The 26,248-nt window shown below is 41.1% G+C and overlaps 1 long non-coding RNA gene across 1 annotated transcript; it reads right to left on the bottom strand.

Annotated features, from left to right (window-relative positions):
* Positions 1 to 1,955: 1,955 nt before the first annotated feature.
* LOC141139012 (uncharacterized) lies at positions 1,956 to 20,902 on the bottom strand. The gene is made up of 2 exons (XR_012243704.1): positions 20,762 to 20,902; positions 1,956 to 3,817 (listed from the first exon to the last, which is right to left on the bottom strand). It is a non-coding gene; the product is annotated as an uncharacterized lncRNA (long non-coding RNA).
* Between the last annotated feature and the right edge of the window lie 5,346 nt (positions 20,903 to 26,248).

Genomic DNA, 26,248 nt, shown 5'->3' with positions numbered 1-26,248 from the left:
TGATTCCCAAGGCGCTCTGCTATAAGTATTTTTAGGTCAGAGTGGGTCACTGCAGACTGATGCCTGCATAAAATTTCACTTAAAACTAACCCAGATGTAATGTTATGCATTCTATATTTGTCAAATTCATCTCTTATAACCAAGCATGGCAAATGAGCAGAAGGTATGCTGTGCCATGCACTAGATCAGTGCACTGTGGGAAACAATAAAATTACAGGCCTTAAGGAGTAAGCTAGGAACAATTGAAATTAAACTCATGCGAGACTGGAACCAACTGAGATACAGTTGGTTCCAGTGCCACCTCTGGTATTTAGTCCCCCCTTATCTTGCCGTCTTCACAAGCTTACTTCAACCTTTTTCTACTCTTTTGGCTTTTTCCTAAACTAACCCTTTTTTTTTTCTCTCCCTCATCCCTTTACCCTTCCCACCAGCACCACAGACCCACCTTCCCTGTTTCATCCAGAATCTCACTTGGAAAGAGAAACCTTTAATCACCCCGAGGCGGACACGTAAACCCTCTTCTGCTCTAGGTTTAGCACTGTCAACACTGGCTTGCACCATGCAGAAAGGGCCAGTGGTCAAGATACCTCTCTTGTTGAAATGCATCTCACTCAACGTTAAAGGTCTGAACTTGCCAGAAAAGAGAATGCAAGTCTTGTCCGCCCTGGCCAAGCATAAAGCCCAGTTAATTTTCCTTCAGGAAACCCACTTTTGGTCGGACTCAATCCTCAAAATGACTAGTCATTTGTATCACACCGCAATTCGCGCAACAAACCCATTTCTAAGACCAAAGGGGTGTCCATACTAATTTCTAAGCATGCAGATTTTTCATGTGTCAGACTCCCCAATAGATCACGAGGGTAGATTTATATTCATTAAAAGTCGCTTTGCATCCAAACCAATAACGCTGGCAAATGTATATTGCCCCAATGAACATCAAGTATCCTTCTTCAGGAGAGTCTCCTGTCCTCATTCCAAAAGGGTATAGTATTATTAGGACACGACAACAAACCTGCATCTTAATTTCTCTTTTCTGATAGTATAGTGAGTTATGTACAAATTTTTGCATTAGCTTCAATTAGATGTTCTCTACCATTTTTGGAAAATAAATTCCATGACTCTATAGCAACCTGTCCAATATATTGTTCATGTAAGTCATGATTTTGTACAGACCAAATGTGATCTCTGTATTGTATGTACCACTTGTATTGCTTCCAATAAAAAATGAAAAAAAAAGATCTAGTATGGATTTTGGGCGAGATCTCTCTCTTTTTGTGTGAGATTTCTTTCTTAAAGTCTTTACCAGACTCTTTGCATTTTTTTTATGTTCTCCTTTCAGCCAGGAATCCCCAGCTGACCAGTTGAATGAGCCAGGCATGGATATCTCACTGTCTGTTAGGATGTATGCTGATCCCTAATAGCCAGGAACCCTGAGCAGGAAGCAGTCACTTTCCTTTAGTTCGATGGACTTCTAAACAAGTAGCTCATTCATAATCAATGCTACTATGGGTCTAAACCCATGGATATTGTTAACAAAATAGAACAGGAAGTTACAGAGGACACAGGAGACTGGCAGGATCATCAAGTATTTTGAGTGGACTAGCATGAATGTTACATAGACTATCAAGAACAAAAATCACTTTACAATTAATTAAAGTATATTTTTCAGTTTACATACACTTTAACCCATCTACTTACTTTTGGTTAAGTTTGCGGGAGTTAAGATAGCACCTGAAAATAAACTCACCTAATACATAGACAATCTCCATCCAGAACGTGTTTATGGTCAGAGCAGGAGTAAGAAACAGGATACAGCATTTGATATATATAAGTGTAAAATAAAAATAAAATGTTTATCAAAGTCAACCCCCAACTAGTGTCTGTTCTGGTTGATACAAAAGGCATTAGCACATGTTCCTAATATTAAAGTAGAGTTTAAAATGAGATAAAATTACTTTACAGTATGTGACTTTAATTATACCAAGTATATACTTTTTATACATTGTTCTTTTGTTCTACTTCATTAAGTAATAATGAAACCTTAAAACAAGACCAATTCTGTCGTTTAGTCAGCAAGAGTGCATTTAGTTCTATAGGTTTGCATCAAACTAATTAGTCTGAAAGGAAATAGGTTAGGGTGTAAAATAGGTCTTTTTAGGTTCTCTTGTGAAAGGCAGTTAACTTAATTAAGTAAACCACTAATTGTTAAATATTTTTCAGACATTAGCAGAGCTACTCTGACTGTAATTAAATTTTGATTTTAGTGGTATTTTCATGGATTAAAGGCACAATCTGCTGAGGCACCAGGTTACTCACTTCACTGCTCCAGCTGTCCTCAGTTACATTAAAAAGGACAGGAAAAAAGACAACAGAAAAGGAAAAAAGTAATAAAGTAATGAGAAAGTTATTCTGTCATTTAAGTCAAATCTGCAATGTACAACATAGTACAAATAGATATGATCAGTGTGACACACAACTAGGCATTTGAAGTAATTTAATTTGAGATTGGTATAAAAATTATATTGCTTTTATATTTTTTATGGTTTGTTGTATATTGGCAGCATGCTTCGTGGCACAAAATTGAATACAGCTCTATTCCAGTGAATTATTATCTCAGTGGGAATGCAGAAGGATTGTTAACCAATTCATATTTCTAAACTGTTATTTGTCCAATGCATTCATGAATGAACCATACACATCTGTGTATAATGATTTAAAGCCTCTGATGAATCTCTGAGGATGGCTGCTTGGCTTTGAATTTGAGTTACATAAGAATCACACAAGGGTGACCAGATGGACAGTCCTACAGTGATTAATGAAGCACTGCTTATAACACTGCTTAAAGAGGTTTCCATACAATGCAAGCCTTATTGTATCTGAGCTTCATGATAAGTAGTCAACATAGATTCAAATTTGTTTGTCTATTATTATTATCATTATTATTATACAGGATTTATATAGCGCCAACAGTTTACGTAGCGCTTTACAACTTGAGGGTAGACAGTACAAATACAATATGCTTTGATACAGTAGGAATCAGAGGGCCCTGCTCCTTAGAGCTTACAATCTAGATAAATTATTTCAGAAATATTCTTTTAACCTGAAAACATCTAATGAAATACATTGATTCCAGATTGTGTTTTAGCAGAACATATTTGTTACACCCAAATGTGGAGAATATTTCACTGAGTTTTCAAGTGATATACAAAGAAAAAGGCACACAAATATGATCCACCAACACAGCTCAAAAGGATGTGTGATTCACTGACAATGCAAGGAACTAGGTGCAATGAAAATACAGGTCTAGCAAAAAAGTAGACCCAATGCTTAGATAGGAGTAAGCATTTACACTACATGCTCCAGTTCCCTTCAGCAATGAGGCATAGGTCGATGTGTGATTGCAGGTCAGTGAAAGCAATGAAGCGGGAGCAGGGCTGGCCCTACCTTGGGTTCCGCTGGGTCCTTTGGACCCAGGCGGCACCTTGAGAGGGGCAGCAAATTGACACGCAAGATTTATTTTTCAGCAGTTTTGTGTGTTATCTAGTGGGGAGTAGGCCACTTTGCGGTCCTATAAAAAAACTGGCCATTGCCCTCAACATGCATACATGAAGAGCTCAGGTGTGTGTGCTGCCAGGGGCATGTTAAGCACAGGAGACAGAGAGCAATGAAAGATTCTTTTTTCACTGGCTCCTCCAGCAGCCAATGTTCAGGCAAAGCTTGCGAATCTTGCATTTCTATTGAGTGGAACTGGAGGAGGGGTCCGCCTTCTTCTGCTCTGGTGCTTGCTTGATGCTAGGCACTAAAGACTGTGGGAGCACTGGGAGAGAGCAACAGAGAGGTAATATCAGTTAATTCTGTGTGACAGTACACAAAGGGTGTCCATCATTTTTTTAGTAGTTTTCTGATCTGCTGGATGGCTAAATGTTGCATAACCTGTCATGCTCAAAAATCACTATACAGCCCTAGCTTGCCATTATACTACCCTAGCCTGCCCCTATACTACCCTAGCCCACTCCTATACTACCCTAGCCCACCCCAAAACTGCCCTAACCTGTCTATATACTACCCTAACCTGTCTATATTCTATCCTAGCCCACTCCTATACTGCCCCAGCCTGTCTATATACTACTCTAACCTGTCTATCTACTACCCTAGCCTGCCCATATACTGCACTAGGCTGCCCCTATACTGCCCTAGCCCACTCCTTGGAATTGAATATAATGATATGTCATATAATTTTGCATATAGATGCTGTTACATGTAAATCTGACTTCCTGATACATTTCATTTTAGTTTTAATTATGATATAAAATAATGGATGTGGGGGCCTTTTGGTAGGCGTGCTTTTTTTTAGCATTTCATTCTTGGACCCAGGCAGCACTTTTTTTTTTTTTTTTTCTTAGTTTTGGACAGAGGGGAGAGGGATTAGAGCACCTGTCAGTTTTGCTGTCTTTGTTCCAATTAGGGACGTTCACCCTCTCTATTTGTCCTGTTTACCATTATCATTGAAAGTGAAAGTAAAAAGATCCCACATTTTGGGTTGTCCCCAGAAAAGTAATAGAGGGGAAATCTTCTAATAGGGACACTAGTTCTGGTGATCTGGAGGACCCAGATGGATTCCCTTGATTTTCAGGGATTTGCTCTCACTTCCTCTTTTTGCTTTAGGACAGAAAATGAAGGGGAATCTCCCTGATGGGACACAGATGGCAAAAATAAACCTTACTCTATCCAAAATGAAAAAAAAAAAAGTTTTACCTATAGTTCTACTTTAACAAACCCCCATATTGTTCTTGGAAAAGGTTCAAAATCAAAATAAACAATTATTTTTTATAAAATCAACATGAACAAATGTCTACATTAAATCCATAAAATGAGTCACACATTTATTGGCAATTGAACAACAGCTTTAATATGCTGCAGGAATGTTCTTCCAGGAGATTAGCCAATATACTCTATACACAGTAGTTATCCATGGTCATTGCACATTCATTTTCTAATTCATCTTGGATGCTGCATAGTTAAACAGGGGAGACACTTATTATCTAGTTCTTAAAGTTAGTATTTTAGGTGAATATAAAGGCAACACTTTTCTTGTTTTGGATAGTGAAGGGTTAGACTCTCTGCCAAGTATCTGTGATCTGTGTGCAAGACATAAAGTAAAGGGATACATTTTAGAGCTTTAATGTGTGCAAGAAGTGAGAGAACATCTTCCAAGTGCTCACTAATGTTTAATGTTTTAATTTGAGTACTGTCGTTGGGAAGATTATCTATCACTTCCTGCTGTATCTTCAGGGCTGGAAATTAAGGCAAATATTCACTGCAGGACACAGACAGCACAAAAATACATGATAGGGATTTTAACCCTCCCCTACTCTATCTGAAATTAAAATAAAGTTTTAGATATACAAACATTTGTGGGCCCCCTCAGAAAAAGGCTGTGCTAAATTTTATGAACCAGTTTTCTCCTGTCTAGCAGTAACCACTGAACACTGAAATGTTTTTGAAAGTACAAGCTCAACGGCTATCATAATTATTATGGATTCACTACGTAATGAATATGTACTGTACAAAACTGGTAACGAAAACTCTCATGTTTCTACCCTGAGACATTTCCTTCTTGAACTATACTCAAGTAAAGAAGTCTAATCCAGGACAGAACTAGATTTATGTAGATCACGTTACCAGTCACTCAGGTTTTAAAAAAAAAGAATACCAGAAACCATCCTAAATACTATAAGGAATGCTCAGCTTTTAAAATCTGTCAGGATCCAAACCCAGGTCCTCTGTTGCGTCTGTAATGGCTTTCCCTACTGTACCACCTGAGATGCTGGACATCTCCCTGTCTGATCCATTGGAAAACCTTACCTTGTATCTTGTTTCTGGTGAACCTTGAACATCTTGCTCATCTCATGAACTTCCCATTTAAGCCACTTCTCTGCACTTCCTGTTTGCCAGATCATTGTGCTTGTCCCCAGCCAACATCTTGCTCCTACTGCCATCTATATCTTCATTATTACTCAATACTGACTTTTGGCTTGCTCCTCGACTATGGTTCTGCTTGATCCTAACCTGGAACCACTTGTTACATACCTTTGGTTTGTTCACGACTACACTTCTGTTTTATCCCTAACTGCTACATCTGTTATTGGACCCCAGGTGATTCATCTTCAGGTAGAGCAATCCTGAGGACCAAAACCTGACACTAGCGTGCTACAGATCTCCAGCATCAGAAGGTCTTGTGAAACTGGTTAGTGCTCAAATTACCTTCTAGGGGGACTTGCAGGTGTATTTATCCTGCTTGTTTCTGTATGTACCTTTTCACTTCTATAGCTATTGGCCTCAAAGCCTTACCCCTGACCATGACACTTATCACAAAGCAGGAGTTTGCTTAAAACAACAATATAGTTGGGAGAGTACTTTAAACCCCTCCTGTCCCCTTTAAGAGTGTATTTGTACCCCGGAGCAGGATCTGGCTGATCACATGACCACTGTGGTTGGTTGTCACAGTGGTCACATGATCAAGAGTCAGTTCCCGATCATAATTAGAGGCCAAGAGCTGTCTCTGACAGTTCGGTCACTGTGCTGGGAGCATGCAGTGAGAGCACTCTTAGCACAGAAAACTCTACTACCCATAGATACATATGTGTGGCGTATGAGCATTGAAGCCGACCCTTTTTATCACTCCACATATGTCTTATGTGGGCAGCAAGAGTTTAAAGAGAATATAAAAGGACAAAAATATAAGAGCTGGTATGATTTGATTTGGATTCACAATGTGTTGCCTTCAGGCCTGTAATCCTCATCCTTACCTAACCAGCATGTTCAAGTTTGGGGAGAAGATCCCCGGCTCACTGTCCCTAGAGGCTGCTGTTCAGGGAGAGGCTGCAGCAGTGGGAACATGTTACATGTTCCACTCTAAAAACATGTTCCCAAAAGTGAACTTATCCTTTAAACTTCAGGTTTAAAATCTATTCTTCCTCAATAAGCAATCATTTATATCAGTGAAGCCTAGGATGAATACAGATTGTTAGTATGTACCTCCCTGTAACTAGTTTGGTTGCAGTATATGGCATAGTTCCTATAAATACAATACTTAGACCCAAAGCATTTAAAATAAAAACTGTCTAGTTTGTCAAATATCAAATATCATTTGAATTTGTTTCGTTAATTCTCCAGCTGTAATTTTCTAGGCAGGTTGGGATCTAATTTGTTGCCATTGAGCTAGAAAAAGATTACCTTTTCTTGGACATTTTTATGAACAAAAACCCATATATTCATCAATTTCCACATGAATTCTTAACATTTTATATTACACTATATCAGATGGTTATCTTTCCTAAGAAAATGTTTATTTTAGAAAAGAAAGATGCCAGGTTATATCAAATTGTATATGTACATTAAATTAAAAAAATGGCTTCACAGCTCTAACTAGTCACTCTAGACTGAAAAGAAAAAGAAGAGAGGGAGTAATTCATACTAGAACTATATAACAAAAGCAAATGAACAATAAAAATGATACATTAGGTACTAAAAAAGATTACAAGAATAATGCGCTCACTTATTGTGCATTCATTAAATTGACTTTCCTGTGTAATTACTTTACCATTTCTATTTGTTATTCAGTGCAGACCTTTGAATCATTAAGAGGGATTGTAAATATTGCACAATTCACTACAAGGTTTATGGTCTATTAAATTCCTTTTCCAGAATGCTCAGTGCTGAGTAGGGTCACAAGGTTCCCCTTGACTTAGAATTCACAGGGCTTGAGGAATGCATGCTTGCCAGGTGCAGCCCAGCCAAAGAATTCATTTACTTCCAGAAAACACATTATATTCCAAGTAAAAACTGATGGGTAACAATTCCCTTTGAAAAATGATGATTATTACTAGGCAGCACCAGTAACCTACTTAAACCAAGAACAAACACTGCATAACTAACTAAAAAGTTAGGTGGCATACTGTCTTCATTAAACAGACTAATGCTGACCATTCATGTGGCAACTGTGCATCAGTTTGGAAGCTTTCCATCAACTTTCAAGTAAAAAAAAAACATGAGCAAGGCAGCATGGTCACATGGTGTTATAGTATGAGCCTTATTTTTTAGACATCAAAAATATGAAATTTTGATGCACAACAGATCTACCGTATTGCAAGCTGAACAGTATTTTCAATGTATTTCTAAACCATATGAACCATTTGGTGGCTTAAGCCTGTTCTCCAAGCCCACTATTTTCTGTACTTTTCTAATTTCCTCAACAGTTTGGTAAATGGTCCAATTACAGAACTAAAATTTGTATGAAGTTTTAACTACTTATCAAGTCAATCAGTTCCTGTTAATTTGAGTCAGTGGGTTGGGCTGTATAGATATTAAATATGTGGATAGCTTACATAGAGAGTTCAGCTGGTTACAGTGGGAGCATACATACCCTTATAAGCCAAATTATTCTAGAACCTGGTGCACAGCATACACTAGATCACTTACTTTTGGTCTGGTATTTCTGCCATGCTCTAAATGAACCTCTGGAGAGGTCTAAGCATCTTATAAGAGTTTGATCTAACTAAGCTGTGTATCTTACTGCCAATCCAGTTGTGTCTTTCTTTCTCTATTTACAGTATTCTGTTAATAAAGCATGTTCAGCCAAATACAGACTGGTGTCAAATTCTCTACAAACATCATATTCTGGGTATTTACCCTGAGATCTTTAATGCCTTAAGTCAAGTGTTTAGGGGGTTTTTGACTTTGAGGTTAACAGTGAATTGCAGATTAGTGTAGATAGTTAAATGCCAATCATTCACTTTCACTTTTTAAATACAAAGTTAATGAAAAGCTTCCAAAATTGACACAAAATGCAAGCATTTACTACAAGAATAAATCTAGAATTTTCAGATTAACCAGTTCCCGCAAATGGACATATTGAACATCCTCGGTTTTCAGTGATTAAGCCAGGATATTGGCTGCAGTCAAGGTAAAAGCAATATTTCTAGTGCCAGACTTGTTATTTAACTCTAAACTGGTAACCTGTAAAGGCTTTTAAAGCATTGCTTATTGAGATTTTTAGGTACTGTTGTCTGTCGCCCTTCCACAGGCCTGTGCAGTTTTAAACCATGACATATTAGGTATCCATTTACTCAGTGTAACATTATCTTTTATAATTTATATAAAACATGGTATTATATTGTGTTTGTGTGCACTATAATTCATTAAAGTGTATTTTTTCCTAAAAGGTGTTTTTAATAAATCACTGCACAAATATTGTGTGGCATAAAAATGTACCTACCATTTATTCTCCAAGGCTTTTGCCTTCAGAAAATATATAATGTTTGGGGGACTAAATAACTTTCTAGTATAAATTAAGTGTCCGAATTGGCTTGGGCAGCAATAGTTAAAATGAAGTCCACATTATTAATTATACAATGCTAAAATTACCTTATATAGAAAGAAAATCAAATCTGTTAAGAGGTTTATGAGGTGTTTACTGAAGCCATATTCTATGAGAGAAGAAGCTTTATGCTTACCTTTCCAGTGGCTGGCGTGTTGAAACTTAGCTCACTTGAAGAGCTCTGTGTGCCAATGCTATCCAAAATGTGTCAAAAAGTGTGTCCCATTAGCCATTGTGATTCTTCCTGACACTAATGCCGCGTACACATGATCGGACTTTACGGCATACTTGGTCCGGCGTACTGGATTTCGTTGGACAATTCGATCGTGTGTGTGCTCCAGCGGACTTTGTTTTCTCAAAAGTTTGATGGACTTAGATTTGAAACATGTTTCAAATCTGTCCGACGGACTCTGCCTACTAGCGTACAAACCGGTCGTCTGTGTGCTAGTCCGACGGACCCAAACTGACGCATGCTCTGAAGCAAGTACAAGACGGATGCGCTCGGTCTGGTAAAACTAGCCTTCGTATTGAAGCTAGCACATTCCTCTTCTGTGATCTTTTGATACAGCGCATTTTTCTTTTCTTTATAATGCAAGAAGAATGAAGTTGTTTTGCTGCCTTTTATTCACACAGAACTCTCACAAACAACTTTCTTCATGATTTATCCTCATGCCACGACTAATATCATATTTTTTAAAACCCGGATTTCCAGAACTAAAGTAGAAAATTATTTTTTGGACTCATCTATTTTTTTGGGAGATTTAAACAATATCTATTTTACAATGTGTGCTAAATGATCCAAAATATTATTTTTTTCAATTTTTTTTTTTGGTTTCTAGTTACCACAATAACCTTAATAATTTTTATTGTTTTAATGAACCTTAATGAAGTTGGTGTTAATTAGACATAGGGGGGTTATTTTCAAAAGGCAAATTCATTTTTCACTACAAGTGCAAATTGTACTTTGAATTGCACTGAAAGAGCATTTGGAAGTGCATTCGCTGTGGATCTGAGGGGCATATGCAAGGAACCCCCAAAAAAACAACATTTCTCTTGCACATGATTGTATGATAAAATCAGTAGAGCTTCCCCTCATTTCAGATCTTCCCCTCAGATTTACAGCGACTGCACTTCCAACAAGTGCATTTGCAGTGCAATTTATAAAGTGCACTTTGCACTAGTACTTTGCACTTGAATAGCCAAATGATTTAGCCTTTTGTAAATAACCCACATAGTCTTTTTGACCTGTACCTGCCTACTTACAAACCAAATGTGCTTTTTGAATCAAAACACATAGTCAACAATGTAAGGTAACGAAAAGATACATTTATTTTGGTCAAAACAGAAATGAGGAAGGCAACACTGGAGACACTTTTGGAATGTGTGAAGCCTTTTGTCCCCCAGGACACACATCAAGTTTTAGGACAATAAAATTGGTAACTTGCGACTAGGGAGCACAGTCCGAAGTCAGACCAGACAGAAGCCAGGCAATCACCTTCGACTATTCCATGGAGCCTTCCCTGCACACTGCCCTGCAGCCTTCCCTCCACACTTCGCTGCAGCCTTCCTTGGAGGCTTTGCCTCTGGTGGTGTACTTGGGGCAGGAGGAGGAGGAGGAGTAGCAGGAGTAGTGGCTTCATCTGCTATATATGTTTTTGTCAGTAAGCTCCCCTCTCAAGCCCTTCTGATACGCTTGAAAAATAAGACCCTCACAGAGGAGGCGTTGCCCCTTTTCGAGTTCCAGCAATCTGGTGGCCATATATGTTCCATACGCCTTCTGCATTGGGTGGTGTGCTGAGGATTTGGCTGGCTTCCCGAATGAGGGATAGTGATTCCTCCTCAGTTCGGGTCATCCTTCAGGGCCTTTTTGTGCTAATGCGGAGGGGAGGCACCTGACATTCCGTGAGGTTTCTACTGGGCCCAGCCACGGCCTCCTCCTCCCTCCCACTGGGCAAGGCCTCCTCCTGTATACCTCTGGGAACGGCCTCCTCCTGGCTGAGCACATCCTGGGTAAAAAAAAGTGACATACTGGTAGTTTTAATTTAGGGTTACGCAATCACACACAATTTTCAGCTCATGACTTGCAAATATAATTTTAAACAAATAGTAAAGGCTATCTTTTTGACCCCACCATTATTCTAGCTGCTCACCAATATTTGAAGTATATTTTTGGCCACTACTGTCTAGTGATATGTCTACATATTAATAATTGTGATGAAGTAATTTTTGGTGAAGCAGTTAAAAATTTTGTAGGTTTACATCATTATTATTTACACAATCCCAAATTCACCAAAAAAGTATACCTGGCTGAAGCTGGGCGCATCCACTTCATCAAGGATGAAAGGGCCCAGTTCTTCATGGGACTCCGCAGCTGGGATGGAGGGAAGGGTGGAGGTGGAGGGAAGGCTGGAGGGAAGGGTGGAGGTGGAGGAAAAGCTGGAGGGAAGGGTGGAGGAAAGGCTGGAGGGAAGGGTGGAAGGAAGGCTGGAGGGAAGGGTCGAAAAGTGATTGCCTTGCTTCTGTTTGGTCATCCAGAAATTGCAGTTTTTGGTAGTACCACAGCTTGGGGACATAAACCTGGTCTGCTGCTGCTCCGGATCTGCGCGACTCCTGGATCTTTTTGTGTTCCCGCCTGTACATATTGCGCAAGATACCAATTTTACTGTCCAGAAACTTAAGGTCTGCCTGGGGGACTCGAGTCTTCACAAATTCCAAAAGTGTGCCCAGTGTTGCCTTCGTTGCATCTCTATTCGAATATAATGGGTGCTTGACCTTCCACAGGTTTATTTTTTCTTGATACAAATCAATGAAACGGGTCATAAATTCTTCATCCTTAAAGGGATTCATTTTTGCTGAAAGACAAGACACAAGATAAAAAATGAAATGTCAGTCCAAACTCCCAGTATTATTTTTGGATGAATCTAGGGTACACATATACACATACACACACACCAAACACATTCACCAAACACACACCCACGTTTAATCTTACCTTCGTTTCTGACGCTCGCTACTTCCGCTCAGACATATGTAGGCCAGCGTAATAGCTTTATATACACTGCACATGTGTCATGCTACACCTGCATCGCCCGCCCCTGATGTTCTTTAGTATGATTTGTCCCCTTCACTCTTCGTTGCGCAGTGGGAGTATACAAAGATGGCGGAGAGATTATCTGCAAGTAGCGCGGAGGAAAGCCCAGAGCCACAACCATCCAGATCCAAGAGGAGATATAAGGCCACCAACATGGCCTTTGAAGAGATGGTGGAGATGGTGTCCATATTGAGAAGGGAGGACTATGATGCCAAAAAAGGACCGTACACCCGACCCAATATGCGGAAGGACAAAATAATGTCCTCAGTTGTCACCACTCTTGAACAAAAATTTGGCATAAAACGGGCTAAAGATCAATTGAGGAAGTGGTGGTCTGACCTCAAAAGTAGGGAGCCTGAACAATATTGGCGAATAAAGAAGCTTTACATTTTTTAATTTATACAGCATCATTCGTAAAGACAGTTCTTTTGAAAATACATATGATACGAAGAAAATTACGTTGTTTTTTTTTTCCACAAATACGATGGTCCAGGGTTGGACATACATTTAGGTCTTGATAATTTGTCGTATTCCAAAAATGTGGTGATGTTGTGTAGATGTGTTTGCAACTATAATGCTTCTTCAAAAATGATTCAGTGTAATGTAAGGACAGGACACAGCAGCTGTTTCCACATCTGGACTCACGAGCACTAGTGTACTATGTGACACCCAAGGCAATTTTTTGGGGTAATACACATAGGGGCTCCAGGAGATACTTGAGGTGTCTGCATCTGTGAAACTTGCATGAAAATGTGTTTTTTTTGCATTTTTGGGCAGAGTGAATTTTAATCCTGTCTCCCAAATTTTTTGGGCAACAAAATTACAATTGTCCACAACTTCTAACCAACGTTTCTTATTCGTTTTTCAAGACTGAAATATCACTGTGTTTTAACTATACCTTTTGTTTAATTCTCATAGGGGAGAAAAGACTCAGACAACAGTCCGAGGATCCCAGGACCCCCCCAAGTCACCAGCCTGCAGCTGAAATTACCCCAAGCCCCAGCCCAAGACCACGCCCACCCGACGAGCTGGAGGAAGGAGAGGTGGAGGAAGTGTGCAATATTTCCACCCCACCAAGTGAGTGACTGACACCCCAGCTTAAGTTAATCTATTTAGGCGTCCATATTTTACAAAATTTTTTTAATCACAAATTTTAGGTGATGTTCTGGTTGTGGAAGGCCAAGCAGCAGAGCCATTTAGCACAGACAGTGCACAAAGACTCATTGGGCAGATAATGGTGTGGAATGGCCAAATTGATAGAATGCGTGACCAAATTGACAGCATGGGAAATCGGCTGGACAGCATGCAACAGGAAATGAAGAACATGATTGATGTTTTGGGCAGAATCTAATAACTTTTTGCCTAAAAACATCAATCATGTTCTTCATTTCATTGTCAAGTTTTATTTTTAAAAAATGTTTTTACTTGATAAATCCTAATGAAAAAATTTAGCTGATGCACACGGTGTGTCATCATGTGCTATCTTCCATCAGGGGATATCGATGTACTTGTTTTGTGTTTGCAACCCCTTCATCAGAATAATGTTATTTGGTGAGAGGAACAAAGGGATTGCACACACAAAACACGTCCATTGCTCCCCCATGATGGGAGATAGCACATGTTGTCTTGAACCTTTTTTAATCACAAATTGTGAGCATCTGCCAAATTTTTATTTACATGGGTGAAATCACCAGCACCGTTATTAGCATGTTGAACTTTGTAAGTTCCTGTTATTTTTGGTTCTTATGGTTTTAAAAACCCTGTTGTCAAGCCAAATTTTGTAAACAATGTATATTTTATACAAATATACCTAAATTTAACAAAAAAAAAAAACATAAACACGTTCAAACAAAATGCACCTTTCAATGTGCACACAGTAAAATGTTTTTACTACTACAATGTGTGTGGCTTATTATTTATCAATAACAGTTTGTTATTTTTTTGTGTGGTTACAGTGACAAAGGGCCTTATTAACTAAAGGGAAATGCACTTGCCACTACAAGTGCACTAGGAGACAGACAAAACTAAATGCAAACAAGAATCAAAACAAGAAATTGTTGCCAAAATTTTTTTGTTTTTTTAATTAAAATCTTAAAGCTCTTGTTGCATTGCAATGGCCCCCTGACCATTAAAATAATTGACATATCTGTCACGCACTTGACGGGCGGTTTGGGGGGCCAAGCCAATATGGCCACTTTCCAGGCCTGTGAGTGGTTCTTCAACACCAAGTCCGGCCTCAGGCCCAACAGAAGTTATATATGTCAAAGAATAACGTCTCAAGAAATCATGCAGAATGCAGCAAGCCATGATCACATAATTAATCTTGTATTCTGCCAGATTGATTGCGGAGAGGAACAAATGGAACCGGCTGGCCAGAATCCCAAAGGCATTCTCCACAACTCTTCTTGCTCTGGCCAGCCGGTAATTAAATACCCTCCTCTCAGGGGTGAGTGCCCTTTGGGGGAATGGCCTCATCAAGTGCTCGCCGAGAGCAAACGCTTAATCAGCGATGAAAAACTGAGGGGAGTCCATCCACGTTCTGGTCATCAGGTGGCAATCCCAGGCCACCAGTCTGGAGATGCTGGCACAGCTCGGTCTGTGCAAAGACTCCTCCGTCAGACATCCGGCCATTCTTCCCCACGTCCACGAACTGAAATTCCAATTGTGCCGAGACCACCGCCATCAAAACTACACTATGGAACCCCTTATAGTTGTAGAAATAAGACCCCGAATGGGGTGGTGGCACAATGCGGACATGCTTCCCATCGATCGCCCCGACACATAGTTACATAGTAGGTGAGGTTGAAAAAAGACACAAGTCCATCAAGTCCAACCTATGTGTGTGATTATGTGTCAGTATTGCATTGTATATCCCTGTATGTTGTGGTCATTCAGGTGCTTATCTAATAGTTTCTTGAAGCTATCAATGCTCCCCGCTGAGACCACCGCCTGTGGAAGGGAATTCCACATCCTTGCCGCTCTTACAGTAAAGAACCATCTACGTAGTTTAAGATTAAACCTCTTTTCTTCTAATTTTAATGAGTAGCCACGAGTCTTGGTAAAGTCTCTTCTGCGAAAAAGTTTTATCCCTATTGAGGGGTCACCAGTCCGGTATTTGTAAATTGAAATCATATCCCCTCTCAAGCGTCTCTTCTCCAGAGAGAATAAGTTCAGTGCTCGCAACCTTTCCTCATAACTAATATCCTCCAGACCCTTTATTAGCTTTGTTGCCCTTCTTTGTACTCGCTCCATTTCCAGTACATCCTTCCTGAGGACTGGTGCCCAGAACTGGACCGCATACTCTAGGTGCGGCCGGACCAGAGTCTTGTAGAGCAGGAGAATTATCGTTTTATCTCTGGAGTTGATCCCCCTTTTAATGCATGCCAATATTCTGTTTGCTTTGTTAGCAGCAGCTTGACATTGCCTGCCATTGCTGAGCCTATCATCTACTAGGACCCCCAGGTCCTTTTCCATCCTAGATTCCCCCAGAGGTTCTCCCCCCAGTGTATAGATTGCATTCATATTTTTGCCACCCAAATGCATTATTTTACATTTTTCTACATTGAACCTCATTTGCCATGTAGTCGCCCACCCCATTAATTTGTTCAGGTCTTTTTGCAAGGTTTCCACGTCCTGCGGAGAAGTTATTGCCCTGCTTAGCTTAGTATCGTCTGCAAATACAGAGATTGAACTGTTTATCCCATCCTCCAGATCGTTTATGAACAAATTAAATAGGATTGGTCCCAGCACAGAACCTTGGGGAACCCCACTACCCACCCCTGATCATTCTGAGTACTCCCCATTTATCACCACCCTCTGAACTCGCCCTTGTAGCCAGTTTTCAATCCATGTACTCACCCTATGGTCCATGCCAACCGACCTTATTTTGTACAGTAAACGTTTATGGGAAACTGTGTCAAATGCTTTTGCAAAATCCAGATACACCACGTCTACAGGCCTTCCTTTATCTAGATGGCAACTCACCTCCTCATAGAAGGTTAATAGATTGGTTTGGCAAGAACGATTCTTCATGAATCCATGCTGATTACTGCTAATGATATCGTTTGTATTACTGAAATCCTGTATATAGTCCCTTATCATCCCCTCCAAGAGTTTACATACTATCGATGTTAGGCTAACTGGTCTGTAATTCCCAGGGATGTATTTTGGGCTCTTTTTAAATATAGGAGCTACATTGGCTTTTCTCCAATCAGCTGGTACCATTCCAGTCAGTAGACTATCTGTAAAAATTAGGAACAACGGTCTGGCAATCACTTGACTGAGTTCCCTAAGTACCCTCGGATGCAAGCCATCTGGTCCCGGTGATTTATTAATGTTAAGTTTCTCAAGTCTAATTTTAATTCCGTCCTCTGTTAACCATGGAGGTGCTTCCTGTGTTGTGTTATGAGGATAAACACTGCAGTTTTGGTTACTGAAGCCACCCGATTCACTCGTGAAGACTGAGGAGAAGAATAAATTCAATACCTTCGCCATCTCCCCATCCTTTGTAACCAGATGTCCTTCCTCATTCTTTATGGGGCCAATATGGTCTGTCCTCCCTTTTTTACTGTTTACATACTTAAAGAATTTCTTGGGATTTTTTTTGCTCTCCTCCGCTATGTGTCTTTCATGTTCTATCTTAGCTGTCCTAATTGCACCTTTACATATCCTGTTGCATTCTTTATAAAGTCTGAATGCTGAGGATGATCCCTCAACCTTGTATTTTTTGAAGGCCTTCTCCTTTGTTTTTATATGCATTTTTACATTGGAGTTAAGCCATCTAGGACTTTTGTTCGCTCTTTTAAATTTATTACCCAATGGGATACATTGGCTAATGCCCTTATTTAATATGCTCTTAAAGCAAACCCATCTCTCCTCCGTATTCTTTGTTTCTAATATTTTATCCCAGTTTATGCCTTTTAGCAAGGTTTGTAGTTTAGGGAAGTTGGCTCTTTTGAAATTCAGTGTCTTTGTATTCCCTTTATGTTTCCTATTTGTGTGATTTATACTGAAACTAATTGACCTGTGATCGCTGTTACCTAAATTGCCCCGTATTTCCACATCCGTGATCAGGTCTGTATTGTTGGTAATCAGTAGATCCAGTAATGTTTTATTTCTAGTTGGTGCGTCTACCATCTGACCCATAAAATTGTCCTGCAAGACATTAAGGAACTGGCGAGCCTTAAATGAATGCGCGGTTCCCTCCGCCCAATCTATGTCTGGATAATTAAAATCCTCCATTATGACAACACTTCCCATCCTTGCTGCTACTCCAATTTGTGATAGGAGATCCGTCTCCACTTCCTCCCTCAGGTTTGGGGGCCTATAGCATACTCCCAGTATTATTTTCTCCTTAGCTTTATCCCTTTGGAGCTCTACCCATAAGGATTCCACCTCCTCTCTAGCTCCCTCAGTGATGTCATCTCTCACATTCACTTGTACATTATTCTTGATATATAGGCATACCCCTCCCCCTTTTTTACCCTCTCTATCCTTGCGGTATAGGGTATACCCTTGAATGTTTGCCAGCCAATCATGAGAGCTGTTGAACCAGGTCTCTGAAATTCCCACAAAATCCAAATCCTCCTCGTACAACAGTATCTCTAGTTCACCCATCTTGTCCGCCATGCTCCTGGCATTGGTGAACCTGCCACATAGTTTAGACCGGTCGCATATTGTCTTCATATTGGGTGTTTCGAGATTGCAACTATGACTTGCTACTATACTCACCTTGTGTTTTTGTGCTTTGGTTAACCTACCACTAATGCCCCCAATACTACCCTCTGGAATATCTTCCGCGCTGGCTATCTCTGCCTCTGGACCCTCCCCCCCATCGCCTAGTTTAAAAACCCCTCTAACTTTTTGGCCATCTTCCTTCCCAGCAGATCTGCACCCTCCTCATTTAGGTGCAGTCCGTCCCTTCTATAGTACCGGTTACCAACTGAGAAGTCGGCCCAGTCCTCCAGGAACCCAAACCCCTCCTTACTACACCAGCTCTTCAGCCACTTGTTTACTTCCCTAATCTCCCTCTTCCTTTCTGGTGTGGCTCGATGTACCGGTAGTATTCCTGAGAATACTACCTTGGAGGTCCTTTTCCTCAATTTAGCTCCTAAGTCCCTAAAATCGTTCTTTAGGACACTCCATCTGCCTCTGACTTTGGCATTGGTGCCAACGTGCACCATGACAGCCGGGTCTTCCCCAGCCCCTCCCAGTAATCTGTCCACAAGATCCGTGATGTGCCGAACCCGAGCGCCCGGTAGACAACATACTGTTCGGCGCTTCAGGTCTTGGTTACAGATTGCCCTCTCTGTCCTTCTAAGAACTGAGTCCCCTACCACCAGAATCTGTCTTTCCTTTCCCTTTGCTGCCCCCCCACTCTCACTGGAGGAGTTCTTCCCCCGGCAGCTAGGAGAGTCTCTCAGCTCCAGCAGTGCTGGCGTCTGACTGGTTTCACCAATGTCACTCAAAGTAGCGTACTTATTGGGATGCTCCAGTCCTGGATCGGCCTCCCTGGCACTTCCCCCTCTACCCCTCCTGACTGTCACCCATCTACTCTTTGCTAGTGCCAGCACCTCTTTGTCTCCACCCGCCTCTGTGCTGGCCCCTGCTGGCACCTGCCGTGTACGTTCCTGGCTCTCCTTTAGTATGGAGGGACTTCTCAGTGCTGACAGTTGCTTCCCCAGATTCAGAACCTGGGCTTCCAGGGAAACAATGTGCTTACATTTTGCACAGCAGTATTCGCCCTCGATCGGATGATCAAGGAACGCATACATGCGGCAAGATGTACAAAGAGTTGCCTCTCCACACCCGCCGGGCATCGTACCTATTAAATTTAGTGAGGATTGGGGATTTTACCCTGTCCAAATTACCTAACAGCTAGCTTCCTGGCACTAATACTCAAGACAATACACAAGTACACAACAAGACAATACACAGGTACACAGGTACACAAGACAATACACAGGTACTCACAGACCTACGTGCAATCGCAGAACAGTCGCAGACCTATGTACACTCGCAATACTCAAGTATACAATACACAATACACAAGTACTAACGATCCACACACACTACTCAGACAACACTCATGTACTCACACTACACAGGTACTATGACCCCTGTTATAATCTCCTGTTTTAGACTCTGGTTTTAACTCACCACTTAGAAAAGTTCCACTTGGTTTAAGTTCCTACAGCTTCACAATGAGCAGGCTCAGGATGAGTCCTACACACAGTTATATAGACTGCAGGCACCTGTGAGCAATCACCCCCTCCCCCTACTTAATAGCCTGAAGGAACCAAAGAATTAAAAAAAAAAAAAAAAAAGCTATTTAAAAAGTGACAGAAAAAGCTAATTGAAAAGCTAAAAGGAAAAGCCCCAAAAATGCTACCCAGCAAACAAAAAGTAAAACTTGTTCACTCTCCCTCTGGTTTTAACTCACCACTTAGAAAAGTTCCACTTGGTTTAAGTTCCTACAGCTTCACAATGAGCAGGCTCAGGATGAGTCCTACACACAGTTATATAGACTGCAGGCACCTGTGAGCAATCACCCCCTCCCCCTACTTAATAGCCTGAAGGAACCAAAGAAGAAAAAAAAAAAAAGCTATTTAAAAAGTGACAGAAAAAGCTAATTGAAAAGCTAAAAGGAAAAGCCCCAAAAATGCTACCCAGCAAACAAAAAGTAAAACTTGTTCACTCTCCCTCTGGTTTTAACTCACCACTTAGAAAAGTTCCACTTGGTTTAAGTTCCTACAGCTTCACAATGAGCAGGCTCAGGATGAGTCCTACACACAGTTATATAGACTGCAGGCACCTGTGAGCAATCACCCCCTCCCCCTACTTAATAGCCTGAAGGAACCAAAGAAGAAAAAAAAAAAAAAAAAAAAAAAAAAAAAAGCTATTTAAAAAGTGACAGAAAAAGCTAATTGAAAAGCTAAAAGGAAAAGCCCCAAAAATGCTACCCAGCAAACAAAAAGTAAAACTTGTTCACTCTCCCTCTGGTTTTAACTCACCACTTAGAAAAGTTCCACTTGGTTTAAGTTCCTACAGCTTCACAATGAGCAGGCTCAGGATGAGTCCTACACACAGTTATATAGACTGCAGGCACCTGTGAGCAATCACCCCCTCCCCCTACTTAATAGCCTGAAGGAACCAAAGAAGAAAAAAAAAAAGAAGCTATTTAAAAAGTGACAGAAAAAGCTAATTGAAAAGCTAAAAGGAAAAGCCCCAAAAAATGCTACCCAGCAAACAAAAAGTAAAACTTGTTCACTCTCCCTCTGGTTTTAACTCACCACTTAGAAAAGTTCCACTTGGTTTAAGTTCCTACAGCTTCACAATGAGCAGTTGGGAAAGTCCCAAGGGTCAGCAAACTGGGTGGCCACAGTCTGCCATTCCTGTGTGTTTGAAGGAAACTGTGGAGTCAAACAAGAGAAAAAAAATATAAGTACTTTTAAACATAACTTGGATATCAGATTACACAAAAACATTCTTGAACAACAGCAGTCGAACATTCTTAATATGTGTTATTTTTAGACCAAAAAATATAAACATAAGGCCCACTTATGAGATTACTCACCCCCTCTGATGGGCCATTGATCAATTTGTATGTGGGGGTAGGGGTTCTAATTGGGGCCAAGAACACACCTGACAGTTGCTAACATTTGAAGGGGTGGGGGAGGGGTTCTAATTGGGGCCAAGAACACACCTGACAGTTGCTAACATTTGAAGGGGTGGGGGAGGGGTTCTAATTGGGGCCAAGAACACACCTGACAGTTGCTAACATTTGAAGGGGTGGGGGAGGGGTTCTAATTTGGGCCAAGAACACACTTGACAGTTGCTAACATTTGAAGGGATGGGGGAGGGTAAATCAGTACAATGGAGCTGACAATATACATTGTTCAAGGAACTATAGGCTAGAGGTATAAATAGACCCAGGATTGCATGGTGGAGAGGTTATTGAAGGTAAATATGCATGTAGGGCAAAAAATGATCAATGTAAAAAAACAGGCATGCGTGAAGATAAAGGGGGCATTCACCGCATATTCCAAACATGGTAACGGTAACGAGGACATTTAGACAATACATTAGCAAACATTAAATACATATCATGTAATGTTAAAGGAAAAAACTTACCTTCATATAGTCCTTCTGCAGGACCCGAATAATAGCAGAACAGGTCTCTGTATGATCCCCAGAGCCTGGGGGGAGATGCCTGTCGAGAACTTCAAGTCCTGAAGACTTCTTCCAGTCGCCAAGTAACGTAAAGTGGCAAATAGCCTCTGCTCCACAGTGATGGCTTTCCTCATGCAGGTATCCTGCCTGCTGATATAGGGGGTCAGCATAGCCAGCAGACGTTCAAAAACGGGGTCCCTCATCTTGAGATAATTCCTGAAATCCTCAGGATTATTCTCACGGATCTCACGGAGCAAAGGCATGTGACAGAACTGGTCACACTGGCGCAACCAATTCTTCATCCATGAACTCCTCCTCACCCTGTTCATGGACTGGACTCGGGTCAAAGTATTAACCCCAACACCAAGTCCCCATGCAGCACGAACTCGAGAACGAGCACGTCCACGCAACATGGCTTCAAAACGGTCGGCTGGTCAAACAAACAAACTTAGAACAAACGTACTGAAGAACAGCAAGGCCTATGAAGAGCGACCTGAAAATCAGGAACGAGCGGACCAGAACGGCCTGCTAGGCAGGTTACGAACTGACCAACACGCACTGAAAAGCAGATACAAACCTCACAAGCACAAACTGAACCGCAGAAAAGGATCAAAATAAGCTGAAGTGTGAAAAGCGCGAATCGTCTCTAACCAAACTTCTACTAACATGAGATAAACATGAGATTAGCAGAAGGAGCCCAAAGGGTGGCGTAGTGGGGCTTGAACTTCCTTTTTCTAGTCCCGTCGTACGTGCTGTACATCACCACGTTCAAAACCATTGGACTTTTGGAGTTATCGTGTGTGTCCAAGTCCGTCCGTTTTTATGTCCGGCGCACCTACACTACAAAGTCCGTCGAAAAGATCGCCGGACCAAGTATGCCGTAAAGTCCGATCGTGTGTACGCGGCATAAGCATTGAGGAGGACCAAAGAGACTGACATTCTAAGAAATTAGTGGAAGAATTCTCTTGAATGGAAAGATGTTCTGGAGGCGCAAACATCAGTAAAGGTAATTATTGATTTTTTAATTTTTTTTACTGATGCAGTAATTTTTATACTGCTCATCAACATTTTTTTGCTAAGATCAAGAAAATAAGTAATACAACAGTATCTGTTATCTTATGATATATTTATGATAACAATTTGTTATTATAAAACTTGAACTTTTATAGAGTTTAAATAATTTGTATTTTTGGCTTCTAATGTCATGCTCAGTTTTTTTTTGTTCAACATATAATGCAATGTTTTATTTTAATAAAAAAGTGAAAGGATCTCACATTGGCTAAGAGAGTCACAGTGAGTGCATGGGAATCTTCTTCACTACCTTTTGGAGAAGTTAATGTAAAATCCAAATAACGGACAATAAAAAAATAACAGCAGCCCAAAAACATGCTCTGTCTAAATTGAAAAAAAAAAAAAAAAATGTAACACTCGGATCCTATACAACCTACAACCTACAATGAACTTACACATGGACGCCCTTTTACGTTGACTTTCACCAAGTGCCCCGCAGGAATGCAGGTTAACACACTTATTTGCCAAATACCTTACTCTAGCTTCCCTCCGTTCCCTTTCCCATCTATACTATCCACATATATGTTACCATTTATCCTAAAACATTTTCTTTCCTTGCGGTATAGGGTATACCCTTGAATGTTTGCCAGCCAATCATGAGAGCTGTTGAACCAGGTCTCTGAAATTCCCACAAAATCCAAATCCTCCTCGTACAACAGTATCTCTAGTTCACCCATCTTGTCCGCCATGCTCCTGGCATTGGTGAACCTGCCACATAGTTTAGACCGGTCGCATATTGTCTTCATATTGGGTGTTTCGAGATTGCAACTATGACTTGCTACTATACTCACCTTGTGTTTTTGTGCTTTGGTTAACCTACCACTAATGCCCCCAATACTACCCTCTGGAAGATCTTCCGCGCTGGCTATCTCTGCCTCTGGACCCTCCCCCCCATCGCCTAGTTTAAAAACCCCTCTAACTTTTTGGCCATCTTCCTTCCCAGCAGATCTGCACCCTCCTCATTTAGGTGCAGTCCGTCCCTTCTATAGTACCGGTTACCAACTGAGAAGTCGGCCCAGTCCTCCAGGAACCCAAACCCCTCCTTACTACACCAGCTCTTCAGCCACTTGTTTACTTCCCTAATCTCCCTCTTCCTTTCTGGTGTGGCTCGATGTACCGGTAGTATTCCTGAGAATACTACCTTGGAGGTCCTTTTCCTCAATTTAGCTCCTAAGTCCCTAAAATCGTTCTTTAGGACACTCCATCTGCCTCTGACTTTGGCATTGGTGCCAACGTGCACCATGACAGCCGGGTCTTCCCCAGCCCCTCCCAGTAATCTGTCCACAAGATCCGTGATGTGCCGAACCCGAGCGCCCGGTAGACAACATACTGTTCGGCGCTTCAGGTCTTGGTTACAGATTGCCCTCTCTGTCCTTCTAAGAACTGAGTCCCCTACCACCAGAATCTGTCTTTCCTTTCCCTTTGCTGCCCCCCCACTCTCACTGGAGGAGTTCTTCCCCCGGCAGCTAGGAGAGTCTCTCAGCTCCAGCAGTGCTGGCGTCTGACTGGTTTCACCAATGTCACTCAAAGTAGCGTACTTATTGGGATGCTCCAGTCCTGGATCGGCCTCCCTGGCACTTCCCCCTCTACCCCTCCTGACTGTCACCCATCTACTCTTTGCTAGTGCCAGCACCTCTTTGTCTCCACCCGCCTCTGTGCTGGCCCCTGCTGGCACCTGCCGTGTACGTTCCTGGCTCTCCTTTAGTATGGAGGGACTTCTCAGTGCTGACAGTTGCTTCCCCAGATTCAGAACCTGGGCTTCCAGGGAAACAATGTGCTTACATTTTGCACAGCAGTATTCGCCCTCGATCGGATGATCAAGGAACGCATACATGCGGCAAGATGTACAAAGAGTTGCCTCTCCACACCCGCCGGGCATCGTACCTATTAAATTTAGTGAGGATTGGGGATTTTACCCTGTCCAAATTACCTAACAGCTAGCTTCCTGGCACTAATACTCAAGACAATACACAAGTACACAACAAGACAATACACAGGTACACAGGTACACAAGACAATACACAGGTACTCACAGACCTACGTGCAATCGCAGAACAGTCGCAGACCTATGTACACTCGCAATACTCAAGTATACAATACACAATACACAAGTACTAACGATCCACACACACTACTCAGACAACACTCATGTACTCACACTACACAGGTACTATGACCCCTGTTATAATCTCCTGTTTTAGACTCTGGTTTTAACTCACCACTTAGAAAAGTTCCACTTGGTTTAAGTTCCTACAGCTTCACAATGAGCAGGCTCAGGATGAGTCCTACACACAGTTATATAGACTGCAGGCACCTGTGAGCAATCACCCCCTCCCCCTACTTAATAGCCTGAAGGAACCAAAGAATTAAAAAAAAAAAAAAAAAAGCTATTTAAAAAGTGACAGAAAAAGCTAATTGAAAAGCTAAAAGGAAAAGCCCCAAAAATGCTACCCAGCAAACAAAAAGTAAAACTTGTTCACTCTCCCTCTGGTTTTAACTCACCACTTAGAAAAGTTCCACTTGGTTTAAGTTCCTACAGCTTCACAATGAGCAGGCTCAGGATGAGTCCTACACACAGTTATATAGACTGCAGGCACCTGTGAGCAATCACCCCCTCCCCCTACTTAATAGCCTGAAGGAACCAAAGAAGAAAAAAAAAAAAGCTATTTAAAAAGTGACAGAAAAAGCTAATTGAAAAGCTAAAAGGAAAAGCCCCAAAAATGCTACCCAGCAAACAAAAAGTAAAACTTGTTCACTCTCCCTCTGGTTTTAACTCACCACTTAGAAAAGTTCCACTTGGTTTAAGTTCCTACAGCTTCACAAAGAGCAGGCTCAGGATGAGTCCTACACACAGTTATATAGACTGCAGGCACCTGTGAGCAATCACCCCTCCCCCTACTTAATAGCCTGAAGGAACCAAAGAAGAAAAAAAAAAAAAAAAAAAAAAAAAAAAAGCTATTTAAAAAGTGACAGAAAAAGCTAATTGAAAAGCTAAAAGGAAAAGCCCCAAAAATGCTACCCAGCAAACAAAAAGTAAAACTTGTTCACTCTCCCTCTGGTTTTAACTCACCACTTAGAAAAGTTCCACTTGGTTTAAGTTCCTACAGCTTCACAATGAGCAGGCTCAGGATGAGTCCTACACACAGTTATATAGACTGCAGGCACCTGTGAGCAATCACCCCCTCCCCCTACTTAATAGCCTGAAGGAACCAAAGAAGAAAAAAAAAAAGAAGCTATTTAAAAAGTGACAGAAAAAGCTAATCGAAAAGCTAAAAGGAAAAGCCCCAAAAAATGCTACCCAGCAAACAAAAAGTAAAACTTGTTCACTCTCCCTCTGGTTTTAACTCACCACTTAGAAAAGTTCCACTTGGTTTAAGTTCCTACAGCTTCACAATGAGCAGTTGGGAAAGTCCCAAGGGTCAGCAAACTGGGTGGCCACAGTCTGCCATTCCTGTGTGTTTGAAGGAAACTGTGGAGTCAAACAAGAGAAAAAAAATATAAGTACTTTTAAACATAACTTGGATATCAGATTACAC

This window comes from Aquarana catesbeiana, linkage group LG01 (genome assembly GCF_042186555.1).
Source record: "Aquarana catesbeiana isolate 2022-GZ linkage group LG01, ASM4218655v1, whole genome shotgun sequence".
Taxonomy (NCBI): domain Eukaryota; kingdom Metazoa; phylum Chordata; class Amphibia; order Anura; family Ranidae; genus Aquarana; species Aquarana catesbeiana.
This window is presented reverse-complemented; position numbering and strand designations above follow the sequence as displayed.